Source organism: Pithys albifrons, chromosome 17 (genome assembly GCF_047495875.1).
Source record: "Pithys albifrons albifrons isolate INPA30051 chromosome 17, PitAlb_v1, whole genome shotgun sequence".
Lineage (NCBI taxonomy): Eukaryota > Metazoa > Chordata > Aves > Passeriformes > Thamnophilidae > Pithys > Pithys albifrons.
Window position 1 is genome coordinate 4,904,106 of NC_092474.1, and position 18,164 is coordinate 4,922,269.

An 18,164-nucleotide genomic window follows, 5' to 3' on the forward strand; every position below is an offset into this window, starting at 1 on the left:
GGTGGCTGGTAAATGTCACCATTTATTGTCTTTAAAAAAATTTGCAAAAAAAAAAAAAGTCCATGCTCCAACAGGGCTCAGCATTGGGAACAGATTGCCAAGGAATAGGAAACAAACTGCTTTTAATAGCATGGACTTCATTTGTGCAGCTTGACTCCTGAAACAAGCCTGGGATTTCAACAGGAATGCTGCAAATATGCCTGGAGAACAATTAGGCAGAAAGCAACTGCTGCAGAGCCACGTTTGCCACTACTGTGACTTAATTAATTAAAAGCAAAGCCAAGAGGGACCTCTTAGTTGTATGGTGGAATGAAACAGCACTGCTGAGACCTGAAGAGTTACTTAACAGTGAATTGTGATGGATTTGCCCTGATGCCTCGTGGCCACTTGGTGCTCATGTTACACTATTAAGAATTTCCTTTAAGTTCTAGCTGAGTTCATGGATTTGGATCAAAGTAACTTCATGATTCAATGGGTGGTCTTTTCCCCTGAGAAGGAATTAATTCATCCTGCCTTTATGATATCCGTATTTTTGCCTGTAAGGCTTTACTGACTTGATGGGTCAAATCCGTGCCTGACATAACCAATCTGATGAAACATATTCCCTGTAATGAGAGAATTTTACTTGATATTTTTCTAATTGTCTCCTTCATGCTTTTCCATAGGCATTCATATCTCCAAACAACACGACAGGCCCCTTTCCTATCATCTCCTCTTCTTATTTTTCAGAGGCATATTCATTTATTTTGCAGTAATTACACTGGACCAAATAATTCCTTCAGGACACCTCCACTGCTTCATTTCAGACTGACTTATAATTTACAGGAGATAGAGAATTAGGCCCCCAGCAATGGATTCAATAATTTTTTTTCATTAGACTTAGTCAACCACTCTTAAAAAATACCCATTATGGCCCAGCCTGACCAAAATAAAATAACAATTTAAAAATCCCAAACAACAAAACACTTTTTCAATTTTTTTTTCTCAGCTAAAATTGTATTTTTTAACAAAATTGCCTCCCCATCCCCTCAAGTTCTCATGTGTTTTCTTGACAACATGTCAGGAAACCTCTAGCCTGACTTTCTACCAAAGTCAAATTCTGGTTAATTAAAGGTAAATTGAAGGGCAGGAGATGCTGGGGGGACACACACGCCAGGACAGCTGGATCTTCCCCATGATTTCAGGATTCATCAGACTTTTTCCATCTGTCAGAAGCCTGTTATATCCTCCCACACAGCTTTTGCACTACAGATATCTTCACTCTCCAGCATTTACTTTCACCTATTCTGAACCAAATGTAGGGTTGGTGTATCCCAACGAGGATGAAGGGCAGCATGGCACAGTTCCCTGCCCACCTGAGCTGGGATAAGCATTCAGGACCCCTGTGCAGGTCCTTTTTCATGGAAGCTGAAGCTGCAGCTCCCCTTTGCCTCCATCAGTGGTCCTCACACAGAGTGGGGGTAAGGAGGCAAGAGCCTCAAATACCCACATCTATTTACATATCAAGCTGTTCCAACCTCTTCCAGACACTGCACCCCAAACCAATGACTTCCCTCTTGGCTCAACCCCTCAGCCAGGGGAACTTTGCTATTTGTTCTCCTGTGTCTGAATGCAGCTCTGAGTTGGCTTTTGCCTGTCTGGACATCAGATGAGGCTCTCCTGGTGTCTGTCCTGTTGACCTACTGCTTGCCCTCACCTTCAGGGTGAAGGGCCTTCTGTCCCTTAAGAGGAGGCCGCCTCGTTTTTTGGCCATACTTGTTGCTGGCTGTGCCTACAGCTTTGCTGCAAATCTCCTGCCTTGCTGGGTTAGCATCAAGTGAACATCAAACCCTCTGCTCCCCAGCTACATTTTCCAAAAGTGTCTCAGAATGCTGCATTTTAGGAAAAAATCCAGTCTAATCCCTTGCAATGCATCTGCTCTGGTGGGCTGAGACAAGATGTCATTTTGCATTTTTGGATATCAGTAGAGCCAGGAAGGTTGAAAGAAAGAAGAAACTACATTCAGTTTCTCACTTAGGAAAAGTCAAGAAATTCAAATTAAAGCATCCTACATATGGGAGGTTTGAGCCTACTGTTCCTCAGATAAGTGATTCATATCTTTAAATCTGCCCCCAAACTCCACAGGCACAAAAATCATTGTAAGTTTTGGGGACTGAGGCTCTGCAAAAGAGTAAGAAACTCCTTGCAGAGCTAACATGACTTGGATAAAGGATGGTGAATGGCACGTGTGTGGGCACCACTCTGTGCCAGTCTTCAATTATAAGCTGGGGTGGATCACTTCATTTTCTTATACCTCCCTTCCCCACCTATAAAATACTGGGAAGTGTTGCTGTTCCAACTCAAAGGGAGCCGTAAGGACAAACGGAATTTCTTGAGGAAAAAAATCTGATGTCCTTTAATTTGCCAGCTGACAAAAATTCTGCCATCTCTGGGCTTGAAAACATGGAAACGAGCTGCCAAAGTATTTCACAGAAGCATGACCCAAGAAGTAACTGTTACCACTAATATGGCTTAATTCCTTTTTTTTTAATATAAAAGATAATTGTGAAATGAGGGGGGGAAAGGAACAAAACATGACAGGCAATAGGAAATTTGGCAAAATTGACATTTCACCTTCATAAAACACTTGCTTTCTGAAAAGCAGAATTTTGAGACAGAAAATTGTCCTGTTTTTAAAAAGCCTTTGCCCACCTTTAAAACATTACAATGTACATGGCATTTTGATAATGCAATTAGCAGAGACGTGAGACAGAAAACACTGAGTGTGCTCAGCAGATGTTACCCTGCAACAGGGCCTATTTATTCGTGGTGTCTCTTCTTTAGGTCCAACAGAAACGTGACACCCTCAAGCACTGCCTTTCATGCCACTTTCCCCACAAGATCTCGAGGGAGGGAGAAGTGTCAAAGCTTCCCAGAGCAGGGAATCAATGGAACTGCTCCAGGAGGGAACACAGCCCCTTCTCCAGCTCCAGAGGCAGAACAGAGGAAGCTGCTTTCAGTGTAGACTGCAGAGGACATTTGGTAGCCCTGGCAGGAGTTTTCCCCCTGAATGTCCTCCATTTACTGTAGAATTTAAAGAGAGAAACATGATAGCCTGAACGCAGTGGGCAAGCTGAAGCATTCCCATCCTGCCAACTTGGAATGGCCAGGAACTATTTTAAAATGCAATCCCAGCCTGGAAAATGTATGTAACCCCATGAATTCTGCCACTCCAAACCTCTTCTCTCAGTTATTGCAACAGAAGGAAAGGAGAAGGTACAAGGAATCACCAGAACTGGAAAGCAGCTTAAGGGCTCCAAGAGGGACTTAAGCACTGAGCACTTAGTGGGAGTGGTGCAGACACTTCCATGGCCTCCCAGTCAATTAACTGCAATATCTGAAAGGTAAATTGCTTGCTTGCCACACACCCCCACCCCATTCCTGGCAGCAGTGACTGGGAAGCAAAATCTTGGCAAAAGGGACTTTAAAATAGAAACAGAAGGAAAAGATATTTAGGAAATAAAACAGGAATGTGCTCACAGCAGATGGGAAATGCTCATAATGACGAGAAAAAAGACTTTTTCAGAGCTATTTTAGAAATATTCTTATCCCCCCCGACTCTATTATGGGGAAAACATGATCTGAGCTAAATTCATACTCAATGACGTACTAATAATAACAGCTATGATAAATTTCATTTGTAATTTCCAGCCATTTCTGTAGTCAGGCCTTCAACTGCATTTTTAGCCCAATTAAAAATAAAATCATTATCCTTCCCCTGCAGGAAATCCAAGCTGTAGGCCAGTTTATTCAACTTGCCCAAAATTACACTGTCTCTGCAGAGCCAGAATGAGGGTCAATACATCCCAATTTCCAGGCTTGCACTTCAGCTACACACCCCTACCCATCTTTAGGACCAAACCAGAGCAGAGCTGAGTAATTCCAAGCCCTCACAGAGCATTTTACATATTTGAAGGATTGCACAAACAGCAAGCAATTAGTTCTGAACGAGGACCCTGGGGAGTTTCTAGTTAAAATACATGTGGTTTAGGATACATTAAGCCAAGCATTATAAATTAAAATAATCACTGAATTCAGACATAACATCTGGGGACTTCTGGGATGTGAGTGAGATGGGCAGAAAGGAATAAAAGTATCCCTGTAGAGGTGGAGGAAGAAAGGCAGTTTGCTGGGAGAGACAAGAAGGTGTGTGACTCACAGTCACCACATCCAAGTGCACTCCATGACATTTGGAAGGGAGGCACAGACAGTCAGGAGTTCATCACTGTGAGCGTGTGAAAGCAAAACCTTTTGGGAAACACTGAGCAGATGGAGGGCTGAGGTGGGACCAGAGCTTCCCCTGGGAGCAGCACCAACCCTCTCTTTGGCATCTTCCTGAGCTTGCTGGCCAAAGTTCTTCCTGCGTAACCCAGAAATATCAGGAAAATGAGGTGACATGAAGTGACCCAGAAAACACGTGTCACAACCAGGAACTACATTTGGAGCTGCTAAGGAATATTTTGGTATCTTCACCCTAAACCTTCCCAGCTTTCCTGGTCCTGCTGCAGACACACTAATAAGAAACAGCATGTCCTGCTGTGGCCAGGAAAGACCAGCACGTGGACAAATGCCCTTCCTGCTGCCATGGACTTGAAGTATGTGTGAAACAGGAATCCTGCACTGCCTCACCTCTTATGGCAGCCAGATTTACAACAGCTTGGGGGATCAGCTCCTAAATCTTCACACTTAAGCATGTGTTTATTTTCTGAAGTACTTTTCCAAGAACTTTAGTTCTATGGTTCTTTATATTTTAAAAGAACTGTCACATATTTATATTCAAACTACTTCCCCATCACATTTTGCCTAAAACAGCAGCACTGGGCCAGCTGTGTTTGCCTCCACAATTCCATATTAATAAGTAAAGCTATCTTTCAAAGTATGTAAAATACACATCAAAATACACAAAGACCCTGCAAAGATCCAAGTCCTCTCCAAAAGGTCACAAGTGTAGAAACACAAATGACATGTAAAACAAGCAGCCTACAAATCACCAGGGAGAGGTGCAGGTAGATGGCAGGCAGAGGTCCCCTGCAAGGCATCAGATAGAAGGAAACCATAAGTAAAAAGGTTTAAGTAATGGTACCAGCAGGTAAAAACTCAGTGTGGCACTGATGTAAAGTCAGTGGCAACAAGGAAACAATGTGGGAACTCACAGTGGGACAAAAAAAGTGCATGTTTGCCCTTGGGCATAAAGACAGCTCAACACTTAGAGGCAGCAACTTCCAAAGTCAACTGACTTGACCTCCAAATTTCATCCATGCTAAAACCTGCTCCGGTGACTGACCCTTCATTGCAAGCTCAATGCATAATTGGCCCAAATGTGTTTGCAAAACAAGACATGGGTATACTGTGCTCTGCCTGCCTTGGCCTCATTTCCCCCAAACCACCTCCCCACTGCAAGGGCAAAGCTCTCCCAGCCACCACGTACCTCATGGAAATGCCCTTTCTGTGTCTCGTCACTTCAGCACTCTCTCACCTTTACACCCTCCCAGGAAATTTGCCTTTGCTCCTCTCTGGCATACCCCACCTTCCTCCCTGCAGCAGTTATTTTTGTATAACCTTTTGTAGCTGTCTTACTCAACCTTGTCAAGCATTGGGGGATGCAGTTTCTATAAAAGCAGTTATTAGTGTCGCTCATCAGAATGTCTCAATCCAACACTTGCTCAAGGAAAGAAGTCAATGCCAAAGCACTGGGTAGGACAAAGCAGACAGAACAGGTTCAGTGACCAGTGTGGTGTAAACCAGGGAAGCTGCTCATCAGCCCTGGTGGCTGACATGAAAAAAGCCAAACAACTCAGAGAACAGAAAATGCTTTGAAATCATGGAGGGGATCAATGCTAAAGATTTAGAATGATACAATTACCACTCTTCTATCCAAAAAGGTGAAGCTATCAACCTTTTCTTTTTTTTTCAGTCCATCAGATGTTTCAAAATATGCTAAGCATCAAGCTCACTAGCATATTGGATTTTGAATAATGAAAAGAGTAAACAGGATTTTAATTTGGATTCTGACAGTAAAGCGCTTGCCATGTGATAAATTAACTATTAGGGAAGACAAATTAACACCACCTCTCCTTGAGTATGATGGCTTATGATTTTGAGGAAGCTTTTACAGAAGCATGATCAAAATAAGGCAGGATGAAAACCAGGAGATCACGATGGGGGGAGCATTTTACCAAAAAATTCTTCCTCCTTTTCATCAAACTTACATGTAACTTGTCTAAAAAAGTGCAGCAGCTTCCCTCAAGAGACCCCCATTTTTCCTAAGAATATATAAGCATTCCAGAAGACTTCCTTAGGTGGTCTAGATCATCAGATTTATGAAACTTAAAGTGCTTATTTAACACTGAATTGTTAAATTTCACATTTATGAAGCAAAGTCAGAAGAGTTGTCCCTCCTTATGATTTTTTTTCAAAGAGAAGGTGTCTCAGAAACATTTTCTAGACATAAGACTATACCCATAAAATCAGCAAAGAGGATGTGATCAACTTCAAAGCAGCCAAACATCATTTTATTTCCATATCCAATGGAAAATTCCCAATTTTTTGTCATTTTTTTTAATGGAGAAGACATTCCAAGATTTCATCTTCATATTTCAGCAGAAACTCCATTTTTCAATCTGTTCTCTCTCTCTTAGGTAAGCAAATAGAGCTTAGAAAAACAGCAGAAAGACATACTAATTGGCTTGAAATTAAAGCTATTAATTTTTATTCTTATTTATTCCTGTCACAAACCAGACCTGTTTTATATGGGCTTCCAACACTGCTATGGAAACCTGGGAGGTTCTGAAGTCTTTATGTAATATGAGATGAAAACACCATCTCCCACAGTGAGCACTGTTTTCTTTGAAATATGTCAACAGTGGAATTTTGTCCCTCTGGGAGAAAAATGGTTGCCAGGCACTGGGGCAGGAGACATCTAGTCCAAATTTATTGACTCAAGAAATGTTATTAACCCTTTCATTGTCTGGGCAACTCCAAAATGGGAATAAGGACATTTACTCACCTTTGATTGGAAATTCATCCAAGGAGAAAAAAGCCTGCTATTCCTGTGGAGACCCAGTGTATTTGTATACCTAAAAATTGTACAGATATTTCAATATATTTCTGTAATTTTTCAGCAGTACTTAAAACTGCAGGTCAAAGAGTTCTGTATCAACTGGCATTTTCTTAATAAAACTAAAAGCCAAAATTTATTGGAGTCCACCTGAAAACATTATTGTGCCTTTGGCGTAGAAATTACTTTAATTATAGTATAAGCAAATGTGGGTCTAGATTGTGCTGAAAGCTCTTAAATTCCAGCAACCCCTTCACAGCAGGAGAGTCCTGATGTTTTGATGACAGCCCTGCCATCCCACTAGCAGGCTCCAGAGATCCCTTACACCAGCACAGAAGTGGAGCAAGTTCCTCTGGCCTTTGCCTTCCTGGAGAGCAGAAAACATTGCCCATAACCTGCAAATAAACACCCAATTCCTAAAACTCATTTGACACTTTACACATTCAAAGTGTGCAATAAACATGAACTAACCATTGTAACTATTGATCAGGAGGAGACAGCAGGTCTTTTTCCAAGCCTAAATGATCCTTACAACTCATAATATCCAAACAACTTATCCCTTTCTCATTAGGATGCACAAGCAGCTCACACCTCTGCCTTCCCGAAAGAGGAGACATTTTCCTTTATTCCACTGCCTCCATTGAGTAAACTGAGTTATGATGTGTTGATCTTTATTCAAAGAGCTCAGAAGTGCCTGCTGTCATGTGCCCTTAGACATCTCCAAGAACTGCACTGCATGCCCTCTTTTCTCCAACACAACAACTTGTGGTATAACTTCTCTGTAGAGAGAAGAGGTAAAACACTGGAGTGCTTTCCTGTAACACATGTCTACAGAAAAATAAAAGCCCCTTCAGTCTGTTCAATCTTTTGCTGAAAAATCTAAACCACTCATACTATGTCCTTTGCCTTGAAACCAATGCAGTGTTGTAATAAATGAAACTCTTCCTTAAAGCTCAGAAATATAGGAGAATATGTATTACCAAATCTAGAGGTATCCAAAGTATTGAACTTGGAATTCTTGCAATCATGCAGAAACACAGCTTTGGAAACCATAATGAAAAAATCAAAGTAAGTCAGAGGTTTCCTCCTGCAAAGACAAAGCTACTCACAGATTTCCTTTTATTGAAAGGCTCCTTCCAGAAATCAGAACTGCAGAAATGTTTGCAGCCTGAATAGAGTTCAGACCTCCTGGGAGAAAAAGAATTGTTATAAAGGGGTCATTTTTCTACCTCTACAAATAAAATAAAAAAAGCCCTGAAGGTCACAATTTCTGGAAGCACCTAAACAACAGCAAAGTAAAAACTTTCCATCCCTCTCCCTGCAAAAGTAGATAATGAGCTCCATGGCATTGTCCTGGTCAACCACTGGATGGGGGTTTACAGCTTTTAAATAGTCCATCACTATGGCTGAATCTGCTCTCCTCCTTGGAGGCTCACACATCTCTTGGCAGGGAAAAAGTTTTTGCACTATTATAACCAATTATCTTTTACCAGACATCAATGTCTATGACTCAGGAGGACAAGAACCTCCCTGGGTTGCTGCAGAGGACTACAGTCAATGCTGGAGCTTGGTGCATTTGATGGACTGTTTGTGGCACAATCCCCCAGCTCAGGGCAGGCTGTGACTGTAGAAGCCCAGAAGAGGCCAGTGGCAACCAGTCTGTGGCTCAACTGGAGACTGTGTGTGTAGTCTGGACGTAAAAAGCACCTTAACAGAGGCAGTTTGCATGCACTGAATGGGGTCTCACCTTGACTTTCACGTGGTTAATAATACCTCTTTCAATGGTTTAAAAGTAGAAGAGAGTAGACCAGAAGTGAAGTTGGTGGGTCAAAAATACACTGACATGTCTCCTCCTCTTAGGAGATGAGGCTGAAAGTATGTGGACACTCAGTAACTGTCACTGTTACCTAAAAGATTGCCTAAAATTGCACCAGCGAAAAAACAAAACCAAACACCAAACAAAAACAAAACAAAAAACACACCAAACCAAAGACCATTCAAAAGAGCAGATCTTTGACACCAATATACACCTCTAATTCTACTGAGCCCAGTCCCAACTTTAGGCACATCCAGTAATTGTTTAACAGCATGGACTGGTCTTTAAAGGATCTGTCAGACATTCTTCCATGCGTCCACTCTGAATAAAGATGCAGCACAGAAGAGGCTTTGAGCAGGACCTCCACCCAGGCTGTGGCAAGAAGACCCTGACCTGAGCACAAGGGACCAAGTTAGAGGGAAGAGTGAAAAAAAACAGAGCAATGAAAATCCTTTCAAAATTAAAAAGGCCACACGAACTTTGCCTGAACTAGTAGTTGTTGTTTTTATTGGATTATGTTATGGGATTTTATGTTGTTTAATCGAAGAAAGAAAATGGATGCCATAAAATATGCAGAGCTAACTGGGGCTGCAGAGTACATTGCTGAATATTGGTAGTAATGCCATTTCCCCTTCTCTGTCAAAAAATAAAAATATTGTTCTTTATATCCCTGTCACATGGAACAGCAGTCCTCTCGTGCTTGCCAATCAATCATCCCAGAGTGCACCTTTACCTTGAGCAGTATGTGCTAGGATGGTGAATAAGGAAACCTCAGGAAATAATCTCCCTTTCCACAAGATAGAATTCAATTTCCAGCATAGCTCAGACCAGTACTTTTCTTGAAAAGGTGGCACCATATATTACAGCAAAAAAGCATTTCTCTGCTGCTAGTGAAAACTTTAGTGAGCATTATGATTATGTGGTTTGTACTCCAGGCACCAATGACCACCAAGCAGGCTAATAATGTGCGAATTCTGATGAGAACCAGCCCTCCAGCTGGGATAAAACATCAAAGACTTTTTTCCCCCTTTTTTCCTCCATTTTGCTTTCTTTACTATAAGACTTTTTTTGTAGCTTTTTAGTTTTCCAAGATTCTCCTTGAGAGTCAGCACTTCACTCTGGTGCTTTGATAGCCCTGGTCAGCCCTTTGGCTCCTGTGCCAACAGGCATTTATCTGTGGCAGTCCAGTTTGGCTTCTTCGAGTGCTGCTACTCAGGAGCTTTTTGAAGACTCTCTGCAGGTAGGTTGAGCTTTCACCAATAGCTCTTTGAAGCCCCCTTTGGAACTCTGCAGATTTGGCAAATATTTTGCAAGTCCCAAGTTTTATCTCTCCTCTGAGCACAGCTGGCTGAGGCTGGCTGGGTCCATAATCTACTGGAATAAACTCCAGAGAAAGCTCCACAAATGGATGGTGCCAAAGTGTTGACTGCCTGGATTTGCCTGCAGTATCTCTAACTATGAAGATGAGGAGACAGTTTTTCCCCTCTGGATGCCCTGAAGCTCCAAGTTCCAACTTTTACTCTTCAGATCTGATGAAAATATCATCCTGCAAGCTGATGCCTGACAGACAAACCCCAGCAAGCCCAGACCCTGAGATGGGCAAAGAGGTCAGGAGGATCCAGACCTCTGAAGTCTGTTGCTCACAGTGCTGCTGCTGCAGCTTAGAAAGCTTATCCAGCCTTGCAAAGCTGTCAGGAAAATTTACCAGCCACCGCACAAAAATTACTTGCCGTTTACCACAGTGATTGATGGTAATGCAAGAAACTAATGGCATTTTACTTGCCTGTCGCAAGGAATTACTCACCCCAGACCAGCAGGATTGGGGAAGGATTCTTTAATCCTTACAGAGATTTTTTAAATTAAACTCTGGTGTTTGCAGGGCTGAAAACCAGTCACAGACAGCAGCCTGCTCCAGGAGGGATGCCAACATGATGGAACACGTGGGCAGACAGGTCTGGCACAACAATAAACAGGGCAGCTGCACACTGTGCTTCTGACTTCTTTTTAAAGAATTTGCAGATTCAGGACAGCAAATCCATTTCCAGGTTGCTAATTTGTAACAAAGGCCTAGCTCCTGGCACTGTGTGTCTAACAAAAAAGTTGGGGACGTAACAAGACAAAAAAAGGCCATAACCAAAAACTGGAGGCATCTGACCTAAGTGGCAGAGGAAGGTGCTTCCATTTTGTCTATATGTGCAGGAGAGTATAGAGGTACAGGGGCTCAATTCACTTCCTAAATCAGTAGAGGTGATAACATCATTCCCCCTGTAGTTTTCCCTTTCCTTCCTGACATCAGCACTAAATTTGCTTTATCCTGTAGCATTTTTTCTTTACCAGCTGGTCTGTTTGCCACCAACACTTCTCTGTTCTGATTTCACCTGCAATACCAGCTTTCGACCTGTAAGGACAGCAGATCCTCCATCACTGCTCAGTCACACCATCCTTGTTAAATGAGCTACTTCAGTAGTTTGGGGGCAAACAACATTCTCTCAGGAGCATGTCAAGAGTGAAGGACCGAAAAAAGGTCCTTCACCACGAGCTGATTCTTACAAGCAGCAGCACAGCAGGCTCCAATGCCCAGCACTGCCCCAGGGAACTTCAGTAAGACAAATAACAAGGGACAGCTCACAGCACGGTGAGGATACAAATGAGCCACTCTCACAGCTTTGATTTTGGTAAACCTGTTTTCTTGAGCACTCTAAGATTGAAGCTCCTCTACATCCTCAGAAACCAGATGAAAAATCATCTCTGCAAAAGAGGAAAGGAGGAACAATTCGTGTTTCATGAAGACAACACGGGCCGAGGTGTTGGCTACTAAGAAGTCTCTCAGGCTTTCAGCATTTCAAAGCCTACACTGTGTTTCCTATAACAAACACTCCAAAATCAGGCTTTCCCACTGGGAGGAGTTGGGGGGCACAGAATCAACTACCTGTAAAACCAGCTACAATCCATTATAACACATTCAATGGTTTTCAGTGAAAAACACTCACAGTGAGATACTGTATCCAACTGAGCATTAAGCACTTCCCATTCCTGTTCTGCTTTCCCAATTCTAACTAGTCCCTAACCCCGTTCAGTCATGAATCTATGATTAATGAGCCTTGTTTAGAGGATGTGAATACTGAAATTTTTCTAATATAGACACTCTAACCACAGAAAGTTGATCTAATACAGCGAGGGAATCTGCTGTGCTTAGGGGGGATTCCAAACCTTCAGTAAAGGAAATCAGCTGTTAAGTCATATTAACAAGGGGCAGCACGCTGTGCTCTCAGCTCCCTGGTGCCATATGATGGTCTCACAGCTTGGCATCTGGGGGCAAAATCATCTTCACGCATTAAGAATGTTTAACATCTGCTTGTAAATCTGGGGCTGTTCAAAAAATGGCTGTGACTGGAGTGAGGATAATGCCAGCTTGGTTTTACACTAGAATTCTTAACTATGAAAAACACACACACACACTCCTGATCTTGTACAGCAAAGGACCAATAACCCAGGGCTAAACTAATTATGACTAGTTATGCTTGAGCAGGAAAACAGCAGCCTTTCCTCTCCTGCTTCAAGGGGACAAGTAAAACAAGTGTCTTCATGGCTCTTCTTCCCTGTGCCTGGAAGGGAAGAGCTGTCCATCAAAAGTCTTCCCCTCCCAGGGTGTCCAGAGGAGCAGATTTCCTCCACAGCTGGGGACATGGGAGCAGACAGGACAGTTCTGCTCTCCAGGCTTGACAACAGGGCTAGAGAAGGCCCTGCATGCAGCCACATCAGCCCAGTCCTTCTTGTTCACTCCAACAGAAAAACACGTTTCTCAGGTCGTGAAAAATCTGATAAAGCAATGAAAAACAAAAGATAGTATATTTCATTAAATAATATCACTCATCACATGCCCATGAATACCAGGAAACAACTGGCGGGGGGGGGGCTTAATTATACTTGACATGGTTTATAAAATGCACTAAGATGCAATGAATGTTCCTTGTTCTGCTATGGCAGTCACTTGCAGACATATTTCAAGAACCTAATCCTGAAGACCAGGAGATTAATTCCTGGAGACAAGCCCTTTTCCCCCTGAGCTCCTTCCCAGCTCTTCAGAGAAAATGACCTGGTCTGATCTTAACACATCTTGAAAAAGACAGAAAGATTAATTATGTTCCTCCCTATTTCATCTGCATGGAACATCTGAGTGGTTCCTACAGCTGTGAAACCTTTATTTCCATGGTCCTTTTGACTGTACTGCTCAGATATTCAAAGACCCATTAAACCTAAGGGGAAGACCCATTCACTGAGACTTAGCATGGAAAGGAAGATAGGGGAGGGAGGTTTAAAGTTATCTTGTACTTAAATTAAAGAGACAGTTAGAGAAGATTTACTCATAAATCAAACTCTCCACCCTCACAGGGTCACCCATCCCTGTGGTGCTCTGCACACAGGAAATGCTGTTGGGACTGAAAGGTTGAGAAATGCAGCCTGATCCAACAATTGGGTAACTCTGCTCATTGCTACAGAACATCCAAAGAGTGAAGAAGCAAAACTAAAGCAACCTGCCTTGTATTTTTATGGACACAATTTTGCACTGACATTGCAAGTTAGAGCTCAGCATTCTGTGATTCAGGTCAGTCTCCTGCAAAGGGAGTATTTGTCAATGCCTGCATGATTGTGGTTGTAATTATTTCCTCCAGCAATTACTGTCACTATATCTGACCTCATCCCAGAGTCAAGTACTGAGGCATTAAAGTGACAATACCTTCCATGCAAGTAATTGCTGATACAAAACCTTATTCCCCATTACTAACGTCAATGGCTTGTGGATATTAAACGCCAAGACAGTATGTTACTGGGCTGAGATTGCTTTCTAATTTCATAGTTAGGCTATAAATGGTCTGATTTGCTGATGAAGAGCTCAAATTACAAAGGCACCATTCAAAAAATCACTATATATATGGATGAGGTCTTTTTAAGTGGCATTGAGAAAGTGCTCAGTTCCTTCCTGGCAGTATTGCCTTCCTGACTTGAAACTTCACTGTCAAACCATCATCCTCAGTTGACTTCAGGCAAAACTATCCTCAGGTATAACACTCTGCCTGCCAGCACAGCAGTGGGCTTCAAAAAGTGGGCCTGCAAGCTATAGTCTAAAGTTCATCTATCAGAAATACCAACATTACCCCTCTTTTTTACATTTTAGAACAATGAAACCTCAGCAGTACCATTACATTCAAGTTTTCACTTAACCCTGAGAACATTTTATCTTATTTTCACTTGGGGAAAACCTTTCTTTACAGAATATTCCTGCAGTTAAGATCTCTCTTCAGTTTTATGTGAAATTAAGTAGTTAATATCTTACACGTGGTGCTGCAAAGACTAAATCATGACATTAAGAGAAGTCAGGGTTCAATTTCCCTGCATGCAGCAGGTGAGATTGGGAAAGGCTAGATTTGGAGAATGTAATAAACAGTCACAGGTGAGCATAAAATATAAATGCAAAATGCACTTCCTCATATTTATTACATTTTTTACATCTAAATCAGGCAGATTTCATTCCACAGATTGAGACTGATCTGAAGTAATTTAGTGGGAGGCTGGTAGTGAAACACATAATCACATTTCTAGAACAAAGTAATTACATTGAATTTAATGTGATTTCCTGCCACAGGTTTCAAAGTGCAGCTTCCTTCACATTCTCGATTCATGCTGAACATGACACTTGATGTGAAATTACTTTTACGTAGCCAAGTAAAGAATTGCATAAGGGGAGGAATTAGGCTGTGACTCCTTGAATTCCCCATGACCATCATAACAAAGATGCCAGTCATGAAGTACCAGTAAGCTCAAATCTTAAATTTCTAGGAAGATGCTTTTTCAGCAGATGACCATTGATTTTAGATTTCATTTTCATTCAATGTCTCACAAGGAACAATTTTGCCAACCTTAAGAACTTGTGCACAAGTCAGCTCTGCTCCACGGAGCAAAGAAATTTGATGGGAAATTCATAGCAGAAGGGTTTTCAAGTTTTTGTGGGTTGCAGATGCTTCAGAGAGTGCTGTGTTAAAGACTTTCTATAAAGAGTAGGCCAATAAATGGACAGGGCAGGTCATACCCATTAAGAATTGATAGAAAATACTGGGGGAAAAACTAATTGCAATATGAATGCAGACTAAAAACCTGAATCTTAAAACAAACACAAGGACAAAGGGCTGGAAATGTATCAAGGTTAGGAATGAAATAGCACAGTCATTGATATTTATTTAACTGCCTACTAATCAGTTAAAAGCTGATGGAGACAGAAAGCTTGCAAGCCAATGCATCAGGACAGCCAAAGCACTCTGCACAAACAGAAGGGTTGCTCTTAAAAATAAATAACACCAAGCTTATAGCTGATCAGATGAAATCCTGCAGGCCCACCTAGTATGAAACAACTCAAGCAATGTCTTGGCAGAATAATTTCAAATAGCAACCAAAGTTGTACAAATGGAGGCATATGTACAAGCAATTTGCAAATAGAAAGAAAAATTAATAAATTGATCAAAAATGTTATTTACTGCTGGCAGTTAATTTGACTTTCTTTGTTGGAATAAATATTGAAATATAACAAATAACAAAGCAGATGATAAAAGACAATAAAAGGGCATAGGATTATTTTTTTTCAAGATCAATATAAACTTGAATGAAATAGAAGTTGAAGAGCAGGTTTCAAAGCTTGAGACATTTATGAAAGTAAATGAACAATAGATTTAAAGCAGTTTAATTACCGATGAATCACAACACTATGGAAATGGGCCTTGGAGGGCTCCAAATGCACCACACACTGCGGAGGGGGAGGGAGAACAAAGGAGAAAAGAGCACTAAAAGGAGACAACACTGAAGCCTTCACTCAGATAAACCATCCTGCACCAATGTAGCAAAATCAGCTGCATTTAGGCTATAAAGTCAAATCCCGAGATTCTTCCTTCCAATGGAAGTTTTCTTTGGCTTCAACAAAAAAGTGGGAAAATCTCCAGATTTGCAGGCTTGAAACAAAGAATAGAGACCTCAATGCCCTTGAGTGGCTTTTTGACCCTTCCTGCAGAGCAATGTGTTGTGAAAGGCTCACGGAGCCAGCAACGAGCACTGGAATGGCAGCGGTGGATGCAGCTGAGTTACAAAACCCGGGAAACGACCGTGTGTATTATTGATGGCTCAGCAGCCAGAAGACCTCAGCGCTCAGAGGGGATAATGTGTTTGTCATCTCAGGCCAGGAAGGACTTGAAGAGAGGTAGCACTGCAGCTCTGTGCCCACCCCATGACCCCGGTGTGTGGTCCCTCAGGTCCCACAGCAGGACAAGCACTGCCAGCTCAAACTTGACATCCACCTGCTTCAATCACCCCAATACACTCAATTCACAGCACGTCCAACACATGCCACATCTCAGCTCTATCTCCTGAGCCAGACAAGCTTCCCAACAGCCTCAGCATTCCCTGCGTTCAAACCCTTAGGAGGGTTTCTTCAAAGAGTGGATACATTTGCTGAAATTAATTTTGGGCTGCAGCTGCTTAAAAGGTGCCCATTTCTACATCAGGCAGATTAGTGGCAGAGCCTGCTAGAAGTTGCAGTCTTAATCAAAAGCAAGAATGTACTAAGCAGATTTTCCCTTTTGTTTACTGAAAAGCTACTTTCTTCAAGGTGACTCAAGACATGAGACAGTTTGCTTAAACAAGAGATTTTCTGAGTGCCAAAAGTCCCCTTTTTCATCCCTTGATGACCACCTACAGTTCAGGAAGAGAATTCTGCAAAGAGTACATGGGAACATACTCAGAACCTTTATTAATTTAGATCATGCAATTGCAAACCAGAACCAACCAGACAGAAACACTGGGATTCAAACTTGGCCAAAAATGGTTACAAATGAGAAATAATTTGGCTATGGCAAGAACACCACTACATTAGCTGGGAGGTCAATCCAACTATTCAGAACTTTCATTATGCAGCAAAAGGAATGCAAATCTCTGCTTACCCCACCACCACCAGAACAGTTACATATTCAGATTTCTTTCTGGAATAAGTGCAAATTTGCTTTGATTCTATGACATTTCATCACTTAATACATTCATAGCATGTCAAGGGAAAACTTGACTGAATTCACAATGCAGTACTGATTGAGTTCCTAATAGGAACAGCTGTCAGAAGGACTTGTAAGGATAAATTTCAAAATTACATTTCCTAGCTGGCAGAGGACTTTCTGCACCCAAGAGCCTCTCTACCTACAGACAAGACTTTCTGGGGCACAAAGATAGAGAGTCCCTCTCTTCTCACTTGCCATCAGACCATGACAACAGCTGGTTGCAGCCACACCAGTGTCTTGCACTTAAGTCATACAGTTGCAGAGTCAGAAATATCATTGCTGGAGACTCATGAACAAGCTGTGGAAGAGAAACGAGAGACCAAGTGAAGGGCAAAGCTTTTCTACACCCCTTCCCACCCACCAAAAGGTATCCTGAGTACAAACTACACAACCACAGACCTCAGAGGTGATCAGAGAACATAGGAGGCAGCAGAGCTGCAAGTCAGCATCTACCCTAGCTGAAAATGGAGGAAGTTGACACAGAAAACCAACTCAGTTCAAGTTTGAGCCCTCGGTCAGTGCCCCAGCCTCAGAGATTCCTGCTGTTCTCAATCTCTACCTATAAATCGAAAATAAATCTGGAGAGTTTTCCTCTGCTCATGATCCCTCCTCCGAAATTTTCACATGGGTTTAGAAAGGTCTTCAAAACACAACTTCCAAGTGAACCTAAGCACATCCAAATTCCTCTACCCCTCTGGAGAGACCTGTAAAGCCCTGAAATTACCTCCCTTCAGCACTCATGACATGGGTAAACAGGATCCCTGGCTTTCATCACCCTGTTTTAATTAGACAGGGAGGGGGGAAAAAAGCAGTGCTCTTCAATACTTAAAACCAACCAGTCTCAAATAAATATTTCAAGTTGTCCTGATTGTTGGATAAGCAGCTTCTGCAGAGCAATTGACAACGTCGCAATTGTTTCGCCATACGGTTGCCAGCAGCTGGAAGCTCCGAGATGCCCATTTCAATCAGAAATTTTCCATTTCAAATGCATTTGGCAGTTTGCTCCTAGTGAGAAGTGCTTCTCATCACATGAACTTTGAGAAGACTGCAAGGAACGAAGCACAGGTGGCTTTTCTCAAAACATGGGTCAAAGCACAGTTTTCTGTAAACACTCCTTTTTATAAGTAAATAAGTAAGAAAAGGTGCTGTTCCACACCTTCTG

At 42.0% G+C, this 18,164-nt stretch overlaps 1 protein-coding gene across 1 annotated transcript in view; it reads right to left on the reverse strand.

Moving 5' to 3' along the window:
- Window positions 1-18,164, reverse strand: part of TMEM132B (transmembrane protein 132B) — a 233,968-nt gene that overhangs the window by 131,402 nt on the left and 84,402 nt on the right. The gene's annotated exons all lie outside the window — the stretch shown is intronic.